The sequence below is a fragment of the Bufo gargarizans genome, chromosome 2, assembly GCF_014858855.1.
Source record: "Bufo gargarizans isolate SCDJY-AF-19 chromosome 2, ASM1485885v1, whole genome shotgun sequence".
Taxonomy (NCBI): Eukaryota; Metazoa; Chordata; class Amphibia; order Anura; family Bufonidae; genus Bufo; species Bufo gargarizans.
Genome location: NC_058081.1, coordinates 568033877 through 568054213, shown reverse-complemented (window position 1 = coordinate 568054213; position 20337 = coordinate 568033877). Strand labels below are relative to the sequence as shown.

Below are 20337 nucleotides of genomic sequence, written 5' to 3'. Positions count from 1 at the left end.
GGGTGAGACACAGTTGTCAATAACTGAGTTTGTTGTTAGGTCAACAAGTTAGGAGGATGAGCAGAGTGAGGAAATGGAAGAGGAAGGGGTGGACGATGAAGTCACTGACCCAACCTGGGAAGGTGGCAAGCCGAGCGAGGACAGCATTACAGAGGGGGAGGGATCTGCAGCACTGGCCCCAGGCAATTGAACGCAAGCGCAAATACCCAGCCACCAACGCACAGGCCATAGCACCAAATTTCCAAATAACTGGCCCTGGAAATGTTGGTATTTAGGTTTGTGGACACTGAGGCCTTCAGCAGCCTGATGTTGGTGGCCACCCCTCGTTACACAGTCCCCAGCCGCCACTATTTTTCATGGTGTACCATGCCTACCTTACACCAGCATGTGTCCCGTAACATCAACCGTGCCCTGACAAACACAGTTATTGGGAAGGTCCACTTAACCACTGACACATGGACAAGTGCTTTTGGCCAAGGACGCTACAGTTCCCTGACGGCACACTGAGTGAACATTGTGGAGGCCGGGAGTGAGTCGTACCCTAGAATGGCACAGGTGCTACCAATGCCAATGATTGCCGGCCCTAATTCCATCAGGGTTTCCGCCACCACCTATGTTAGTGGCTCCAACCCCCACGTCTCCTCCTCCACCTCCTCCTCCACTTCCACCTCAAAATTATCCTCTTGCAGCACCAGTCAGCCATCAGTCGGTAGCTGGAAGCAGTGTAGCACTGCAGTGGGGAAGAGTCAAAAGGCTGTGCTTAAGCTGATCTGCTTAGGTGACAAACAGCACCCTACCACAGCGCTGTGACAGGGGATAAGAGACCAGACTGAGCTGTGGTTCTTGCCACTCAACCTAGAACCAGGCATGGTTGTGTCTGATAATGGCCATAACTTGGTGGCGGCTTTGGAGCTCGGTAAGCTTACACATATCCCATGCCTAGCCCACGTCTTCAACTTAGTGGTTCAGTGGTTTCTCAAAACCTACCCCAATTTGCCTGAGCTACTGGTGAAGGTGCGCCGTGTGTGTGCCCATTTCCACAAGTTATTGACAGCTTCCGACGGTCTGTCAATTCTGCAGCAGCGCTTACAATTGCCAGCTCACTGAGCACGAGCATGAGCACGAGCTGGAACTCGATATTCCACATGTTGGCCAGGCTTTGTGAGCAGCAGAGGGCAGTAGTGGAATACGAGCTGCAACATGGTCGTCGCCTTTCCAGTCAGATTCCGCTCTTCACAAGCGAGGAGTGGGCATGGATGTCTGGACTCTGTGAGGTTTTAGGAAACTTTGAGGAATTAGCACAGATGGTGAGCGGCGATAACGCTATTATCAGCGTCACCATCCCACTTCTGTGTCTACTCAAACGCTCGCTGCTCACAATTGTGACCGCCGCTTTGCATGTGGAAGAGGTGGAAATGGGGGAAGACATTACACAGGGTGATAGCCAGACCACCCTCAGTTCATCTTCTCAGCGCAAATTGGAAGATGATGATCAGGAGGAGGAGCAGGAGATGGTTGCCTCCGCTACAGAGGGTAGTACCCATGGAGGTTTATTTCCATCTGTTCAGTGTGGATGGGCAGAAGAGGAGGAAGAGGAGATTGAGAGTCATCCTCCTGATGACGACAGTAAAGCCTGTTGGAACTCTGGCACACATGGCTGACTTTATGTTAGGCTGCCTTTCCTGTGACCCATTTACGCATTTTGGACACCACCTATTGCTAGTTGTTTATCCTTCTTGACCCCCGCTACAAAGAGAACATCTCTTATTCCTGTGGTTAAGACGACAAGCAAAATGGTGCAATACCAGAAGGTCCTTGTGGAAAAATTGCTCCAGAAATTTCCAGCTGACAACGCTGGCAGCAGAGTACGCAGTTCTTTGGTCAACCAAGGAGGGGAGACGAGGTGAAAACACAGCAGTTCCAACAGAGCCAAGGCAACACTCTCCAATGCCTGGGACAGTTTCATGACACCCTGCCATCACCCTCACCCTGATGCACAGCCTAGTATCACAAGGAGAGAAAAGTTTTGGAAGATGGTGAAGGAGTACGTAGGAGACTGTGTCAGCATCCTCATTGATCCCTCTGTGCCTTACAGATGCTGGGTGTCCAAGCTGGGAGTCCCACTACCAGAAAAATTGTACCACAATGTGAATGAGCCCTTACTTTATGTGATATATAGGTTGTATCGGAGTGCCTCTTCCTTGTAATTTTTGGCAGCACTTGCACTTTATATACAAGTAAATATACAGGAAAGAATGTTTCCTAACAATTTTTCCTCTAAAATCAATTTTATCTTCGGTTTTGTGCGTAATATTGTCAGTCTGTTAAAGTGGGGTACTACTCGGACAACATCATTCCCAGCAGTGACCTGGGAGTCCAAGTTGCATCCATACATCCTCCTCATGCTGTTCCCGAACCATTTCGGTGGTGTTTTCATCAATTTCTGACCTTTTTGTATGACCAATAGACCCTCCCCTCTTCAGAGCAGGGGGGTGCCTGGTTTAATGCTCGAGTTCTCCCATTGACTTCCATTGCGCTCGGGTGCTTGGTAGAGCACCCTAGAATCCTGAGGCGTTTGACCCGAGCACCTGAACACCCAACACTTTGGTGCTCCATCAACACTAATGTTAGTACCTACCTTCAGTTTACATTTACCACTTTTCTTAAGACTTGTTGCTTGACTGCTTTTAAGGTGAGTTTCATTCAATCAGAACTGTGATCTGTGACTACAGATTAATGTTTGATGTGGTCTTAGACACACCTCCTGTCTTATCATTGGTCAAGGCTGCTCACTCGCTATCCTCTATGCAGCTCTACCTCCTCAGAATGGCTGTTCTGACTATTGTGGGCTAACCAGGCTAACGTTTAGTGCATGGAATGATGATTTCTGTGACGAGGGTACCCCAAGTAGAGTCCCCTTTTTAAATACACACAAATTTACAGGCCTAGAGGCCCCCTTTATTCTGCTTTAAAAGAGAAATATTCCCTTGCTTGGAGCTGTGTCCTAGTAATTTAAAATGACACTTCCCCATCATAAAGATAAGGATGGGAGCTTCAAAAGCACCCCTGCCGAGCCTCATCGTAAAATACTGGATCCTGGGATAACATTAGTCAGACATTTTGACTATAGTCACAGCAGAGAACCAGAGAGAGCTGGGAAAGAAACCTATTGAACCTTGGAGGATCTCAAAGGCAGTCATTTTTCATATCTGTGGTCATAGGCATATTCTGCACTGGATAAGGCCGGATTCAAACTCTGTGGACCAGTGCGATCACGGAGATATCAAACAGTATGTTCTTGTGCCCTTGGAAGGCTGAAAAGCCAGCTTTAAGCTGTCCCGGAGAACCAGAAGCCCCAGCAGAGTCAAGTTTTGTCTTTTTAGACTTGTAAAATCATAAGGGTCATTAATACCTAAATGTCATAGCTGTATTTAGTGGTTCCACAGAACTGTGGGCTCAGCCAGAATAAGGATATTCTGGGCTGACCTTAGCTCTGTCATAAACCTTGCTGACACCTTCTCGATCCTGCCCCCACGTTCGTACCATTGGTGGGCAGAATTGCTGGCACCTCCTGTTTTAGAACTGCTATAAGGTGCTGTCAGGGTATTGTATGGCAACCCTGCCTTGCCTTAACACCTGGATTTGTATCGCATTCTGAATTTCGGTGCTCAGGGTCCACTGATATTATACCAATCGGATTTTACAACGGCTTCAAGGACTCAAACAGAGGAACCTAAGCACAACTTTCATCCATTATCCCTTTTATTTTAACTGTCGTGAATTACTATTACCTTGAATTATTATTAGCTAGAATAGTCCTTTTTCTGTAAATGTATATACATGTCCTTCTAAAAAAATTAGCATATTGTGATAAAGTTCATTATTTTATGTAATGTAGTGATAAACATTAGACTTTCATATATTTTAGATTCATTACACACAACTGAAGTAGTTCAAGCCTTTTATTGTTTTAATATTGATGATTTTGGCATACAGCTCATGAAAACCCAAAATTCCTATCTAAAAAAATTAGCATATCATGAAAAGGTTCTCTAAACAAACTATTAACCTAATCATCTGAATCAACTAATTAACTCTAAACACCTGCAAAAGATTCCTGAGGCTTTTAAAAACTCCCAGCCTGGTTCATTACTCAAAACCGCAATCATGGGTAAGACTGCCGACCTGACTGCTGTCCAGAAGGCCATCATTGACACCCTCAAGCAAGAGGGTAAGACACAGAAAGAAATTTCTGAACGAATAGGCTGTTCCCAGAGTGCTGTATCAAGGCACCTCAGTGGGAAGAGTGTGGGAAGGAAAAAGTGTGGCAGAATACGCTGCACAACGAGAAGAGGTGACCGGACCCTGAGGAAGATTGTGGAGAAGGACCGATTCCAGACCTTGGGGGACCTGCGGAAGCAGTGGACTGAGTCTGGAGTAGAAACATCCAGAGCCACCGTGTACAGGCATGTGCAGGAAATGGGCTACAGGTGCCGCATTCCCCAGGTCAAGCCACTTTTGAACCAGAAACAGCGGCAGAAGCGCCTGACCTGGGCTACAGAGAAGCAGCACTGGACTGTTGCTCAGTGGTCCAAAGTACTTTTTTCGGATGAAAGCAAATTTTGCATGTCATTCGGAAATCAAGGTGCCAGAGTCTGGAGGAAGACTGGGGAGAGGGAAATGCCAAAATGCCTGAAGTCCAGTGTCAAGTACCCACAGTCAGTGATGGTCTGGGGTGCCATGTCAGCTGCTGGTGTTGGTCCACTGTGTTTTATCAAGGGCAGGGTCAATGCAGCTAGCTATCAGGAGATTTTGGAGCACTTCATGCTTCCATCTGCTGAAAAGCTTTATGGAGATGAAGATTTCATTTTTCAGCACGACCTGGCACCTGCTCACAGTGCCAAAACCACTGGTAAATGGTTTACTGACCATGGTATTACTGTGCTCAATTGGCCTGCCAACTCTCCTGACCTGAACCCCATAGAGAATCTGTGGGATATTGGGAAGAGAAAGTTGCGAGACGCAAGACCCAACACTCTGGATGAGCTTAAGGCCGCTATCGAAGCATCCTGGGCCTCCATAACACCTCAGCAGTGCCACAGGCTGATTGCCTCCATGCCACGCCGCATTGAAGCAGTCATTTCTGCAAAAGGATTCCCGACCAAGTATTGAGTGCATAACTGAACATAATTATTTGAAGGTTGACTTTTTTTGTATTAAAAACACTTTCTTTTATTAGTCGGATGAAATATGCTAATTTTTTTAGATAGGAATTTGGGGTTTTCATGAGCTGTATGCCAAAATCATCAATATTAAAACAATAAAAGGCTTGAACTACTTCAGTTGTGTGTAATGAATCTAAAATATCTGAAAGTCTAATGTTTATCAGTACATTACAGAAAATAATGAACTTTATCACAATATGCAATTTTTTTTAGAAGGACCTGTATGCACTGTTTTTCCGTTTAACTTTTATTAAAAGATTCAAAAATCTTATTTGCTAAGTCTTCCGTGTTCTAAGCAAAGGAATTAACGAGTCCTGTCTCTGAAGAGAGTAACGTTACCATTTTGTGTGAGAAAGGTCATTTTGATTGTTGCTTGGCTGAACTATTGCAATCGGTCAGCAAGCAGTACCTGGTTCATTCCCTGCTCTGCGTGAGTGACCGGTAGTCGGTTTGAGTGCCGTTAAAACATGTGGTGGCAGTATACCGAATTGTATCTATAAAGGGTTAACCGGAAGTTAACCACCCCTTGTCACGTGCGGTATCCGTCTGCGTACAGGTACGTTCGTGACAATTTCCATTATAGTGAGGGCAGAAATCTTATACAATTTCAGATTACTAAACTACCAGTGAGAAAAAGGTGATTATTAGGTATTTTCCACACATGAGCTGAGGGAAATAAGCCTTAATAAAAAGGGAGCTTGTCGGGTAACTTTAACCGCCTCCGGACTGCATAACGCACGGATGCGTCCGGGAGGCGGTCGATTCATTCCTCCTGGACTCATCCGTGCGTCATCTCGCGAGACGCGAGATTTCCCGTCCCGCGCATGCGCATCGCGGGCCGGCAAAATTACAAGCACCATTTCGGCACTAGCCTGCCAGCCAATGATCGTGGCTGACAGGCTGGCGATTTTTAAAATCACAAATCAGAAGCCAGTTAACACATTATATTAGTAAATATAATGTGTTAAATGGCTTCCCTGCTCCTCTGCTGGTCCTTTTGGTCGGTTGGTTCCAGCAGAGGAGTAGGCTTCACAGTGAGTAGCACCAAACACAACACATAGCCCCAGATCACCCCCCTGCACCCCAATTAACCCCTTGATCACCCCTTTGATCGCCCCTGTCAATCTCTAGTGAAAGGGAAAAAAGTGATCAGTGTAAACTGTCACTTTTTTTTTTCACTGGTATTGACTGTTAGGTTTTAGGGATAGTTTAGGCCCCTTGGTTAGGTAGTTTAGCGGTTGTTTCGCGCCCAGCCCACCGCACCGCAGTCACTTATTCGCTGATTAGAGTATCGCTAATCAGCATTTGTACTTTTATGGTATCTGTAAGTGATCAAAACTGATCACGGTCAGATCTATAATAGTATTAGTGTCACCTTAGCTCACCCTCCACCCAAAACGCAGTGTTTGCCCAATCAGGCCTGATCGGTCGCCCACATGTGCGTTCACCCACGCCCGCCCCGCCACAGTGACAAAAAATATATATTTTTTGATCACTGCACAATTACTTTACAAGCGCTGCGGCGATAAAAAAAATCAGTTTTGATATTTTTTATCAACCGCAGCGGCCTCCGGTACTTCGCTAGCCTCCCATTTGTAAGACAGGCTTGCTTTTTTTCTTGGGTAGTCTCAGGGAATACCCCTAAATTTAGTAGCCCAAATGTCAAACAGGGGGTATTCTTCTGAAGAGGCCTACAGGCTTCTGACCCAGTCGGATGAGGAATGGGAACCCTCATCTGATGAATCTAGCGGGTCAGAATATGAAGCTGTAGAAAGCAGTGGCAGTCTGACTCAAAGTTCGGACGAGGAGGTTGAGGTCCCTGATAGCACCAGGCGTACCGGCCCCGTGTCGCTAGACCACAGGTTGCACAGGATCCGCTTCAAGGGCAGCAGAGTGGGGCTGGCGCTGTCGGATTACGTGGTGAGGCATACACCAGCAGCGCAGCCCATCCTGGACCTAGTACCAGCACTGCTGTACAACATGGTGAAGTGGCGAGCACCAGAAGGGCAGTTGAAGCTGGTACGGTGGCACGTGCAGTAGTTACCCCGTCACAGCCACCGCACAGACAGGCCCGTAGAGCCCCTAGAATCCCTGAAGTGCTGGCAAACCCTGATTGGCAGTCCCCAACTTCAGCCGCACCTGTAGTTCCCCCTTTCACCGCCCAGTCTGGCGTTCGGGTTGAGACAGCTCAGATCGGTTCGGCCCTGGGATTTTTTGAGCTGTTCTTGAAGGCGGAGCTCTTGGACTTAGTTGTGGCAGAAATAAATCTGTATGCCACACAATTTATAACCGCCAACCCGGGAAGCTTTTATGCCCAGCCTTTCCGGTGGAAACCAGTCCAAGTTTCCGAAATAAAAAAATTTCTGGGCCTTCTCCTCAACATGGGTCTTCCCAAAAAGCATGAATTGCGGTCATATTGGTCCACGAACCCAATTCATCACATGCCCATGTTCTCTGCTGCTATGTCCAGGACACGATTTGAGACCATCCTGCGTTTCCTGCACTTTAGCGACAACACCACCTCCCATCCCAGAAGCCACCCAACTTTTGACCGTCTCCACAAAATTCGGCTCCTCATAGACCACTTCAACCAGAATTTTGCAGATTTGTATACCCCTGAGCAAAACATCTGCGTAGACGAGTCCCTAATACATTTTACCGGGCGCCTTGGCTTCAAACAATACATCCCAAGCAAGCACGCCCGGTATGGGGTCAAATTGTATAAGCTCTGTGAAAGGGCCACAGGCTATACCCACAAATTTCGGATCTATGAGGGAAAAGATCAGACCCTGGAGCCGGTCGGTTGCCCTGACTACCTGGGGAGCAGTGGGAAGACAGTCTGGGACTTGGTGTCACCCTTATTTGGCAAGGGGTACCATCTTTATGTGGACAATTTCTACACAAGTGTGGCCCTCTTCAGGCATTTGCTTCTAGAACAGTTTGGCTGCTGTGGCACCGCGCGAACTAGTCGCGCGGGCTCCCCCCAATGGCTCGTTACCACCCGTTTTGCAAGGGGGGAGAGGGCTGCCTTGTGTAACCAAGAACTGCTCGCGGTGAAATGGAGAGACAAGCGTGACGTTTACATGCTCTCCTCCATTCACACAGACACGACAATCCAAATTGAGCGAGCAACCAGTGTAATTGAAAAGCCCCTCTCAGTCCACGACTATAACCTTCACATGGGAGGGGTGGACTTCAATGACCAGATGTTGGCTTTTTTTACCCAAAACTTTTTTTTATCAAAGACACGTAGAACAACAAATAAATATATAAACAATAAATTTATATATGGATGTCATTTTTTTTGCAAAATTTTACAACTGAAAGTGAAAAATTTCATTTTTTGGCAAAAAAATCATTAAATTTCAATTAATAACAAAAAAAAGTAAAAATGTCAGCAGCAATGAAATACCACCAAATGAAAGCTCTATTAGTGAGAAGAAAAGGAGGTAAAATTCATTTGGGTGGTAAGTTGCATGACCGAGCAATAAACGGTGAAAGTAGTGTAGTGCAGAAGTGTAAAAAGTGGCCTGGTCATTAAGGGTGTTTCAGCTAGGGGGGTTGAAGTGGTTAAAAATATACATTATAAATTAATAAAGCCCTTTGTTGGTAGTCAGTTTATAATATAGTAGTGCCAAATGCCAATTTCCACACCATCCCCCCCTCGGACTTTATTAACCCCTATCAGACTTCAGATCAGACCTTTATTAACCCCTATCAGACCTTTATTAACCCCTATCAGACCTCAGATCAGACCATTATTAACCCCTATCAGACCTCAAATGAATAAAATAAAAAAACACCTGTCCTGCGCCGCGGCTCCTCTTCATCTCCGGGTCTGGTGTCTCGCTCCTCTGTGTTATCCGGCCCACACTGCACTGTCACCTGACAGCGTGCAGCATCAGGTCATAGTGTACACACTACGTTCTGACACTGTACGGGATCAGGACAGTGCAGCGTGGGCCCCATCAAAGAAGCAGGGAGGGTGAGTATCGGAAGAGCTTGCTGCGCTTCTTCTCCGCTCTCAGCACCCGATGCATACTAGTGCACACTTCCATAATGGAAGCGCTCACTAGTATTCGCTTTATTCCCATTATCGGTATATCGGCAAGGTTAGATGCCAATATCGATAATATACAAAATCCTGAATATCGGCCGATAATATCGGTACTTCTGATAATCGGTCGATCCCTAGTCAGAAGTCCTCTGATTTATGATGCCAGATCATCAATCCCTCCAGTTGGTGGAAGATTATCAGCATTTGCTGCTGTTTGGTCTTCAACGTCATCAGACTCTTGGGTGTTCTCTACAATAAAGGGAGGTTATTCTTTGGAATTGACACAAGTGTGTCAACAGAGGAGGGAATCCAATTCTTCTGCAACTATTAGAAGAATGTATAGCCAAAAACTACCTAGAACCCGTTCCTCCTGCAGAAAAAGAAGGGGTGTCTACCCTCATATTTTTGCAGTCCCAAAAACAGGAGGAAAATGGCGCTTAGTGATAAATCTTACTAAACAGATATTTAATCAAGAAAAAGTAAAAAATGGAGAACATCAATACCCATATACCAGTCCTTCCAGCCCACAGGAAGTTTCTAAGAATAGCAATACAGATGCCCTCTCATGTTCTTCACCTTCAGTTTACATGCCTTCCCTTTGGAATCTCAGTAGCCCCACGTGTGTTCACAAAGGTGATCATGGTTCTTACAGCGGCACTCATATTACAGGGGATATTCGTGGTCCCATACTTGGATGACCCCACACATATAGTGTGTTGCTCCTAGTTACCAAGTGTCTCAGATTTTATCAATTGAGTGAGGGCTTAGTTTATATGTTATGCTTGCATCTATTATTATAGTGCATTATTTTCTGTGATTGTATAAATGTAGCCATGTACATCCGCAACATTCATTATCATATCATGCAGGATGTTTTATATATTTTTTTCCGTGATTGGTTTAACTTGTCTTGAAGGAGTGGCACCTTCATTTGTGAATACGCTGCTATTTTGGGAGTAGTATTCATGTGTTCTTTTGCCCCAGCTATCTAATAGGCGACCTTGATAAGGTGGTACATATACAGTAGGTGTGTGTGCTCCTCCTCCCACCGATTTGTTGTTGCACATGGATGTAACTAGGAGCAACACACTATATGTGCGGGTCTGCACTCCTGAACATAAATGCATAATGGCATAGGCAGGTTTAGCGTAGGACCCGTCTGAACTGAGACCACCTTGTCGCTTGGTAGGTGGGCTTAGATGTGTTTTGATCAAAATGTATTGACCAAGTGTCTCAGATTTTATCAATAGAGTGAGTGCTTAGTCTATATGTTATGCTTGCATCTATTATTATAGTGCATTATATTCTGTGATTGAATATGGAGTATGATTTCATTCCTGCCATATGCTCCAGAAGTGGGCAGAGGAAAACAAGCTCCACAGGGGGGCCCTGCTTCAAAGCACAGCCAAGATAGCAGAGGTCATAGAACTCAGCAGGAGGTCCTGGCCAAGCAGGCAACTTGCGTACAATTTCACACCCCATTCAGACAGCACTGATCCTGCAGGAAAACCTCCCTGCAGGGGGTCTAAGTCAGTCCTCGGAACAAAGGAAATTATCAGACATCATGTAACAGGCAGTTCATAAGGAATTATGAATCGCCCGTCCATCACAGACATCAACCCGACATATTTGTGTCCCTGTGGCCACGATGAACAGGCCCGTGGTCTTAGTGTGGTGGTGGGAGGCCAGGGAGGGGAGATATATCTCCCCACAGAAACCAAATAATGGTACCATGCTTGGACTCTACTGGTAGCTGGAACCCACCACCCAGCGACATTCTGGTCTGGAGTTATGGGCCATAATGGGTTTTGTGGGTCCTTGGCTACCAGCCCCAGAAGAGAAGGAGTAGACCCTTCCCAGGGGAGGGGAGCGGCCGGCTACAGGTAAAAAAGCCCATGCAAGCCAGCGGGCGGCGTCTTTTCTCTGAAGGAGGGTCACATCGTGCCATGTGTTTAGAGGGACCTGCAACCTGCTGACATCACTGCCCTCCATGTGAATACAGCAAAGAACTCATCACCACCCAAAAGGACTCATCGTCTATTAAACTGACTTTTGTTCTGCTTAACCCTGTTTGTACCATACCACCTGTATTTGTAACCTCAGATCACTGCATATATTCCTTGTTTGTATAGTGTTATTTATAGTGAGCCCTTAAGACGATTTAATATATAACTTAATCTTGTGCTGTCTTGTATCTCAATCATGAATTCCCACATCTGTGTTTCAGCCTAGTTATACGCTACCGCAGGTTGGTTTCTTACCCTTTATAATCCTGTTAGCGGACCGGGCTTATATCAAACAAGAAACTGGTGGCAGTCTTCCCGGGCTGAGAACACGCTGTTTCACTGTGACAGTGAAAAGGCTTTCTAAGCTTGTTGCCTCTCTGTGCCCGTGTGGACAGGAGGAATCTGTGAAAACTGTACCAAGACTGACCTTAATCGCTCCTCCAGGAGGGTATAACGTCACGCCTTGGTAACCAGTGACCATACTGTATCTCGTGAGCTCGATGTAGTTGACATCTGACATCAGTTGGGGCATGAGGGGTGGTGTCCCTCACAAGGGAGAATGCCAAGACGACCAAATTTTGCTCCCTCTACAAACAGGATCGGCCCTGGGCTCTAGACGGTCTATCCAGTTCATGGAAGAACATGCTGATATATGCTTTTCCCCCGTTCCTCTCATCATGAGGACTTTGAAGAAGATCATGGTCGAGGAGGCAGAATCAATGCCGTTTTGGCCCAGGAGGGCCTGGTTTCTGCTTGCGTTGTCGCTTTCGAGAGGCAGATATTGGAAACTTCCACTGTGCCAGAATCTTTTATCCCAAGCTCATCTGTACCATCCAGATTTGTCCAGACTCCATTTAACGGTTTGGAGAATGAGCGGAGAGAACTCGCAAGCCAGGACCTCTCCAATGCGGTCATGGATACAATCATGTCCTCCAGGAGACCATCTACAATGAAAACCTATTCAAGGGTTCGGAGAATTTATTTGAAGTGGTGTTCCAATCATAAGGCATAACATGACACGCTGGTGGCGGTTCTTCAGTTTTTACAGGAAGGCTTTGACAGGGGTCTGAAATACAACACATTAAAGGTTCACTTCATAGCTATTACTGCTCACCTAAGTGGAAGAATGACCAAACAAAATGTGGTACATAGTTTTTTTTAACGCAATTAAGAACCTAAGACCATTATTTCATCCTCCAGTTCCCACATGGGACTTGGCAATCGTTTTTAAGCAACTTACCTTGCCACCCTTTGAACCTCTGGAAACGGCCTCTATAAAATATATATCCTTTAAAACTCTCTTTCTTGTTGCTATTACATCTGCGAAAAGAGTGGGAGAACTGCAAGCCTTATCCTCCAGAGAGCCTTATTTCTGAGATCTCTCTGACTGCCTAGTTCTTAGATTCCTCCCAGGTTTTCTACCGAAAGTTAATCCTGCAATTAATTTGAATCAATAAATAGTTCTACCAGTATTAATAGATAATCCTGAAGACTCTCAAGAACAGTCTCTACATTTGCTGGACGTAAGATTTTTTTTATATTGAAGCATCACAAGAATTCAGAAAGGACGAAAACCTCTTCCTCCAGTTTGGCCCAAATAAGGGTAAGAAGGCCTCAAAAGCTTCACTGTCCAGGTGGATTAACAATTAAATCTCAGTCGCATATCAACTGGATGGTCGGGATGCTCCTTTTCCTCTAAAAACACACTCTACGTGCTCCACATCAACCTCATGGGCAGAATTGGCAGAAATTCCACTGGATCTAATTTGTAAAGCTGCCTCATGGTCCTCAGCTTCTATGTTTGTAAAACACTACAGACTGAACATCTCAGCACTAGAGGGGTCAGCCTTTGGCCAAAGAGTGATCGAGGAAGCAGTTGGTGTATAACCCTCCCTTGATTTTTTTCTATTGCTATAGAATTCCCATTGTGTGCTGCCGTAGGACATTCAGGAAGTAATAAAATTTACTCAGCAAAATTTCCATTTCCTGGAGTTCGTAGGCAGCACAACCTCCCTCCCTTAATAAATACCTATGTGTTATTGTTGCAGCTAATACGTGGTCTTGTCTTGCGTGCAACCCTTTATAGGCACTAAAAGGGGATGGGCCAAAGTGATTGATTGTTTGCATATTTAATAATATTGCTGATTAACATGTCTTCTGCTTTGAGTAGGGGTCAATCGAGTTAACCCATTGTGTGCTGCCTTTAACAGGGTTTATTACAAGGAAATATTTCTACATCTCATTTGCCCTTGTGCAGTGCAGTTATATGTTCTAAAGCATTGTTTGGCAGTTGAGTGGTGAACTGCTAAAATTACAGCCCTTTTTGTCGTGTATTAGTGGCAAAAGTAAAATATATTTGCCGCTGAGCGGTGCTGTTATCTGTTTTAAAGCCATTTTTGGTGCGTAATAGTGGCAAAAGCAAAATATATTTGGCATTTAGCGGTGCAGTTACTGTATATCTTTTAAAGCTTGTTGTGGCTTGTATTACCGTAAAAAGAAAAAATATATTTTCTGCTCAGCAGTGCTGTTATCTGTTTAAAGCAATCTCTGATATGCATTACTGGAAAAACCAAACTATATTTGCTGTTTAGCGGTGCAGTTACCGTATATCTTTTAAAGCCTGTTGTGGCGTGTATTACCGTAAAAAGAAAAAAATAATTTTCTGGTCAGCAGTGCTGTTATCTGTATTGAAGCCATTTTTGGTGTGTATAACTGGCAAAACCAAAATATATTTGCCATTTAGTGGTGCAGTTACAATATATCTTTTAAAGCCTGTTGTGGCGTGTATTACTGTAAAAAGAAAAAATATATTTTCTGCTCAGCGGTGCTGTTATCCGTTTTAAAGCCATTTTTGGTGTGTATTACTGGCAAAACAAAAATATATTTGCCGTTTAGTGGTGCAGTTACCTTATATCTTTTAAAGCCTGTTGTGGCGTGTATTACCATAAAAACAAAAAATGTATTTTTTGCTCAGCGGTGCTGTTATCTGTTTTAAAACCATTTTTGCAGTTTAGCGGTGCAGTTACAGTCACCGTTGGCGTGTATTACTGTAAAAGAAAAAGTATATTTTCGGCTCAGCGGTCCAGTTATCTGTGGTAAAGCCTTCTGTGACGTGTATAATTGGAAAAAGAAAATTTATATTTGCCACTCAGTGGTCCACTTATCTGTGGTAAAGCCTTCTGTGACGTGTATTATCGTAAAAAGAAAATTTATATTTGACAATTAGCGGTCCAGTTATCTGTGGTAAAGCCTTTTGCGACGTGTATTATCGGAAAAATAAAATTTATATTTGCCACTCTGCGGTCCACTTATCTGTGGTAAAGCCTTCTGTGATGCGGAGTGTATTAGGATTAAATAAAAGGACTTATTAGGCGTTGTGTGCTGCAGTGAGAAAATTACATAGTTTTATGGGTTCTTTTAATTTCCTTTTTATTTATTTATTTAATATAACAGTATGTCAGAGAGACAAGTGCCAGGCCCTGCACAGGAGAGAGGCAGAGGTCTAAATGTTTCTGGCTCAGGCACAGGTTGCAGCAGAGTAAGGGGCGTGGCAGCAGGGGTCACTTTGAGAGGCCTGAGCTCCCGATGTCATCTAGCGGTCGTGTCTTGAACAGCAACCCAGTGGTTCTTGAATGGTTGACTTGGTCATCCACTTTCTCCCAAGTGACATCAGACACCCCCAGCCAAGAGTCGGTGGGTTCCTCTGACGCGACGCTTAGTTAGCATGGCCCGGGAGCAGCCCCTCACCTGTCCTTCATCTGCCTCTGTCCTTTTCTGTTCCCTCACCGCGAGAAGTATTATATGCTGTGGGCTCAGCTCCACTATACAGTGAGGACGAGCTACTAGAGAACAGTCAGCAACTACTGCCCAGCCAAGATCTGGAGAAGACATCAGCCGCTTCCTCCACTAGGCTGGCAAGTAGTAATGGGGAGAGTGGCGTGGGAGCAGGTGTTGTGAGCAGTTAGGCTCCTGACCCAGAGACGGTTGAGGAGGACATCAGTTACGTGCAGACAGTGTCCGTGCAAACGCCAATATGTGGGGAGGACTAAAATATCCCTGAAAAAACGGATTTCAGAGCACATCAATAATATAACTTCAAAATTAGTCATGATCAGGACCCCTCGGGAATGAGGTTTCTAGCAATAGATAAAGTGGATAAAGAGTGGAGGGGTGGAAATCACATTGAAAAGATGTCCAGGCTAGAAACCAAGAGGGTTTTTGAACTTGATACCCTGTTACCCAATGGTCTCAATGCCAAATTTGAGCTCTTTGGATTTTTATGAGCTTAGAGTGGGCACCCATCTGTTGACGATTAACCGGACCTTTTTGTACTGGGCCCGATTTCTCCTTCACAGATGGGTTCCCGCTTCTCTTACAACCCTCAACAATATTTTGTCATTTTTATAGTTTTAAATTGATCTATACTTGATTTTAAAGTATAATTTTTATATTAGTTCTATTATACCCTTGATTTGTATTCTACATTGGACCTGTTGAGTTCAGCGCAATAAGACTGAGCACCTCAAATGGTCTATCAATTACCTACGATATTGTTCATCAAACTAATGGCAGATGAGGAGCCTTGTCATCTTAGACAAAAAAAAGAAAAAACGCACATATGCCGCATTAATATCGCAATATGCATGGGTGTGTTTTTTTCACAGATGTTACATGGGCCCATTATGAACAAACGGATGGAATTATAGACATATAGCTAATTGCTAAAGGATGAAGATTGTCTATTTTCTATTTTTTATTTCTATGTATGTCTTTGGCCAGCAATTATAGACACTTGTGCTAACATACCAATCTGAGTGAATACATATGTTTTACAAACCGGATCTGACGCTCGACAATTAGCCAATGAGACCATGAATTACGCAAGAGTACCATTATAAAAGAGAAGATCCATGAGGGGGATGTTTACCACTGAGGAAGGGGTGAACGCTAGTACCCCGAAACGCGTCTGCTTCCACATCCCCCGCTATTTGTGTCCAGAGACTATTACCTATTATCGACCGCCATTGACCAGAAGTGCGCTATCTTATACTGACGAAAGTTACCAACACGTTTTTTTTCGAGGACAAACGAACAGAGGGCCGGATACAATTGGCCTACGTGTCGATTAAAAGCCCGTCAGCGTGGTCTTCATCTACAAGAATCTCCCGATAATATAGTGCTACAACAACGGAGGCACGATTAGGGAGCTAAAATATCTTAAAGGTCTGGCAGAAGATCTAAGTCGATTTAGAGGTAAATAATTACTTGCAAGTTGTTTAGTAGCGGGACGCCGCTGTAATCAGGTGTGGGCACATAATGACATGAACTTTCATCCATGTTCCAGGACAGATTGGTCTAGATAGTATCTAGAGCTAATTGATCGATTTTTTTATAGTTGACACTTACCTTTTCTACATATATTGGGTCGATTATTTTTTAAATGTTTTTCAGGTCGAAATCTGGCATTCCGTGGGGACTCCACAATAGAGCCAATACGATCGGGATTGCCTCCATTCATATTAACATTCTATTTATTCCTCTGACCAAATTTGATGCTGTTCGATTGTATGTATCTATTGTATTATTGTGGTGTTACTAATTGCTGTTAACACATAGAGGCAACAATTTTATGTTGTCAACATTTTATGCTGCTGCCTTTTACCATTTTATCGATTGCTGAATAAATAGCATAGATAAATATAATTTCTTCATTATTACATGGTCCTGGATTTCTTTGAGTGCCCTATCCACATCTCATATAGTATTCGATAATGATGGGAGCCGGGTGACAAAGGGGCCTTATCATCAGGAGAAGAGGGTGGCAGCTTGTCATTGTGGCAGCAGCGGAGCCAGTAAGTCGCTAGCGTGGCCAGGAGTCAGCATGGTGGCCGCAGTGGGAGGTTGGGAGCAAAACGGGCAGGAGGCAGCGGTCCTCGGAGGCAGCAGCGGTAGCAGTCATTCAGTGCATACTGTTGGGGGTAAAATCACCTACTTGGCGGTTTGGCCGTTTTTTGTTAAGTCACCGGAGGAGGTGAACATGACCATATGTAGAATCTGTGGGCAGAAGGTGAAGCGTGACCAGATATTTCAGAATATCTCCACTAGGCCTAGTGCCGAAAAAAGAGAATAACTCCTATCGTTTGATTCACAATCTGTCTTTCCCAAAAGACAGATCTCTGAATGACATGATTAACAAAGATATGACTACAGTGCATTATGCTTCTTTTGATATGGCATTATCTCTCTTACGTAAGGCAGGCAGAAACGCGCTGATGGCCAAAACAGATATTAAGTCCGCATTCAGGTTGCTCCCTATTAACCCTGATGGTTACAATTCGTTAGGTTTCCATTTTGAGGGTAAATTTTATTTTGATAAAGCCCTCCCAATGGGGTTTTCTCTTTCCTGTCATTACTTTGAGGCGTTTTCGACCTTCCTGCAGTGGATGGTAGAAACACATTATAACTCTGGATACACGATTCATTATCTTGATGATTTCTTATTTATAGGCAAGGAAGGTATCGAAGATTGTATTAATTTACCTAATACTTTTAAAGGTATATCTGAGTATTTTAATATCCCGTTAGCCGTGGAAAAAACGGTATACCCGACTAGAAATATTAAATTCCTTGGAATTTTTATTGATTCTGAAAATATGGAATTCAAAATTCCAGAGGAAAAATTAACCCCTACTAGGATTCAGCTATTTAATTTGTTACTATGCAAGAAAATATCCCTCAAACGTTTGCAATCTGTTTTGGGTTCTTAGAATTTTATATCCAAAGTGATACCTATGGGCAGATTTTTTTCTAAAAGATTATATGCCGCCACAGCTGGATTAAGAAATGCAAATGATCACATCTGATTATCCTCTCAACTGAAAGAGGATATTCGCATCTGGCTGTGTTTTCTCGAAAATTTTAATGGTCGTACAGTTTGGCAGGAGGAGTTCGTTGACTCTGATTCCCTCCGTTTATTCACTGACGCGGCGGTGTCAGTGGGTTATGGGGCTAGTTTTGGTACACACTGGTCTGCCGATATTTGGCCGATCGAATGGCGTGAAAAGCCATTTATGAGGCATATCAATTTTTGGGAGATTTTTCCGGTTTTGGTTGCATTGACCATATGGCAAGAATACTTTAGAAACAAAAATGTTTTACTATTATCTGATACCGAAGGTGTAGTATTTGCTATCAACTGCTTATCTGCCCAGTCTACTTTTGTTATTGGGTTACTGAGATTAGTTGTTTTAGCATGTCTACAAAACAATATTTGGCTAAAGGCAAGGTATATTGAAGAGGAAATAATTTAATAGCTGATGCTTTGTCCCGGCAGAACATGACAGTATTCAGAGACGGACAAGGAAGGAATAGCGTGCCCGGCTCACCTATGGGACTCGATATCGAATTTATAAGCAGGCTCCTACAAACCTCTTTAGCCAGTACTATAAGGGCTGCATATTCAGCAGCGTGGATTAATTGGTGGCAATTTTGCTTGGCCAATCGTTTTGAGGAGACTGATAATACTTCTCTACACTTGATGCTTTTTCTTCAACACTTACTTAGGGAAGGAAAGAAAAGGGGATTACATCCCAAAAATTATTTATGGCATTTCCTTTTTCCAAAAACCCCTTGATATTACCCCTTTTTCTAATAGTTTGTTAGCTAAGCAAGTTATAAAAGGAGCAAAAAGAGTTAAAAGTTGTACTGTTAGAACTGCTATCTTTGATTCATTTAAAAAAAATTGTATATTATATTTACCAGCCATTTGTTCCTTTTCCTATGAAACTTCTTTATTCAAAGCTGTCTTCTTGCTTGCATTTTTCGGTGCTTTCCGTATTAGCGAGTTAGCGGCTGTGAATAGAGCGTTGAAGGCTCCGTTGCTGCTTAAGGATTTACTCCTACATGAAGATAGAATAAAAATTTTCATCAAAAGATCGAAAACAGATCAGTTTGGTAAAGGTACTTGGTGCACCTTAAATAAATATATCTCTTCAGAATTATGCCCTGTCCTAGCTATGAAGGCATGGTTACTAACTAGAGGCACAATTCACTGCCCCTTATTCCTACATGCTGACAACACTCCCCTGACGAAATTTCAATTTAATTTAGTCTTGTCAAAATGTAAGGCCCACTTTAACTTGGAGCAGGAAAAAATCTCTGCTCATTCGTTCTGTATAGGGGCTGCCACTTATGCTTACTCCTTAGGACTAAAAGACAATGTGTTAAAAAAAATTGGCAAGTGGAAATCCAATAGGTTTCAATTATATATTAGACCTTATTTATTATTGTAATCTTTTTCAGATATAAAGATCGTATAGATCCTGGTAAACCAACTCATATCTTTGGCATGTGATCGTTCTATGAGGTTTAAATCTGATAATTTAGGTTTCGGTAATAGAGTGGTTATGTTCTGGAGAGGTATTCCGGGTATCAGACTTAAAGACATTTATCCCCTGGGTTGTTCTTTCTTGGTAGTTTGGCCTAAGCCTGACTTGATCATTCTTCATGTAGGTTCTGATGATTTGGGCAGAATAAGTACCCATTTATTATTAAAAGATATGAAGGACACCCTTTGTAAAATACAAGTACTATTTCCATTGTCGCAACTTGCGTTCTCTGAAATTATCCCTAAATGGGAATGGAAGGCCTCACAATTGTCATTTATGGAGAAAATAAGAATACGAGTCAACAAGACTATAGAAAAGTCTATGGGTCTGCATAATAAGCTGTCTTATAGGCATGCTGAATTAGAAGGGTTCACTGAGGGCTTATACAATGTTGGCAAAAACTCATTATCTGCTCTGGGCCTAGACATATTCAATGTCGGCTTGCTAAACTTAGTTTAAAAAGGCTGCAGTGTTGGTTAGCCATCTAGCTTCGCTATTTGGCGAGTGGATTAAGTGGAGTTTTATTTATTTGAAGGTTATTAAATTGACTGTTTGTTGTTAAATCTATTATTATATATTTAGGTAACATACGTAGCACCGTGGCCAACTTTATCCAACCAATCAATAAAGATGATTAATGCTATTTTGAGTGTTGTATTTAT

General features: G+C 43.5%; 1 long non-coding RNA gene across 2 annotated transcripts in view; it reads right to left on the bottom strand.

The window, feature by feature from the left end:
• LOC122926727 overlaps positions 1 to 20337 on the bottom strand; it is a 68326-nt gene that overhangs the window by 38647 nt on the left and 9342 nt on the right. The window contains exons 3-4 of one of the 2 annotated variants that reach the window (XR_006387704.1): positions 19047 to 19186; positions 11750 to 12354 (exon numbers count right to left, since the gene is read on the bottom strand). This is a non-coding gene — a long non-coding RNA (uncharacterized LOC122926727). Of the gene's footprint in view, positions 1 to 11749; positions 12355 to 19046; positions 19187 to 20337 lie in introns of those variants that run through there. The other variant, XR_006387703.1, reaches the window with a different exon arrangement.